This window comes from Artibeus jamaicensis, unplaced genomic scaffold, assembly GCF_021234435.1.
Source record: "Artibeus jamaicensis isolate MK-2021 breed Jamaican fruit bat unplaced genomic scaffold, CSHL_Jam_final contig_700, whole genome shotgun sequence".
Taxonomy (NCBI): Eukaryota; Metazoa; Chordata; class Mammalia; order Chiroptera; family Phyllostomidae; genus Artibeus; species Artibeus jamaicensis.
The window spans coordinates 6,727,323-6,728,700 of NW_026521930.1; positions in this window are offsets into that span (position 1 = coordinate 6,727,323).

A 1,378-nucleotide genomic window follows, 5' to 3' on the forward strand; every position below is an offset into this window, starting at 1 on the left:
CCGTTTTGTCAGCAACATCTCAGAATGGATGGCTACTGATGCAGCTCACCAGAAACTGAGGTATAAAACAGGAGCCTGAGTCATAGGGGAAGAGTTAGAACTTACAGAGCCGACCAGAACTTTCTTGGTCTGGGCAGCACAGTCCTTTCCTGAGAGAGAGCCACAGCATGGCAGAGAAATCTGGGACTTCCTGGCCTATTAAGTCTCGTTGCTTCAGATCATGAGACTTGGAATGCTTTTCTGAAGAGCCTTGAAAAGTCATAGGGAATCTCCACTGAAGTTTTTTCGAGAATATGAGGAGGAAGTTACATAACCTCCTAACAATCCCTTTACAAATCCTTCCATTCATCTAATTCCACTGCTGAGGGCAGTGCTCACATCACTCCCTCTTCTTTACTTTCTCTCCCTTCAGAATTGACTTTTCGAATAGTGGCTTCAGGCACCATCTGCATAAAGCCAGCTAAACTTCTCTCAGTGTGTCCCTGTTCATGCCCACCCATCATCCACTTGAGGAAAACAAAGAAGTCTCTCTTTTAGGATCTGACCTCCCATGGAATGCAGGTGGGGAAAATTGTAACTATTTACATTTAATGGTATTGTGCCTAACACATGCGACAGAAGCCATATCAGAAGGTGGCATAGTATGCATGAAACCCAGTGGAGGAAGGGGATGAAATAAAGTAACTCTTAAAAGTTGCAGCTTCCAGCCAAGATAGAGGCATTGGTAGATATACTTTACTTCCTTGCACAACAGAAAGAAGGATAACAACCAATTTAGAAGCAAAAAAACAAAAACAAAAACAAAAACAAAAAAACAACCAGAACGCCAAAAAATCAAACTGTATAGAAGTCTGATAACCAAAAGAGTTAAAGAAACATTCATCCAGACTGGTAGGAGGGGCAGAGACGGGAACCTGGAGCAGTAAGGATGCGCAAGGAGGCAGTGGCTGGCACACTAGGATATCCCACATTTGTGTATCAATAAACTGGAAGAAACAACTGGGGAGCAAGACAGACCACATAACCCAGGATTCCAGGGCAGGAAACTAAAGCCTCAAAACCTCTGGCTGTAAAAATCTCAGGGGGTTGCAGTGGTGGGAGAAACTCCCAATCACAGGAGAGTCTATTGGGCCTATAGTAGGGCCTATAGTGTCCTAGAATGTACACAAAGCCACCCATTCAGGAATCAGCACCTGAAAGTGCACAATCTACTTGTGAGAAGCAAGGGAAGTGACTGAAAATGGGGCAACAGCAAAACAAGCAGCATCATTCCCTCTATGACCCCTCCCCCATATATAGCACCACAGCACAGTGAAGTGGGTTGCCCACCCTGGTGAATACCGAAGGCTCTGACCCTGACAATGTAACACATGCACTA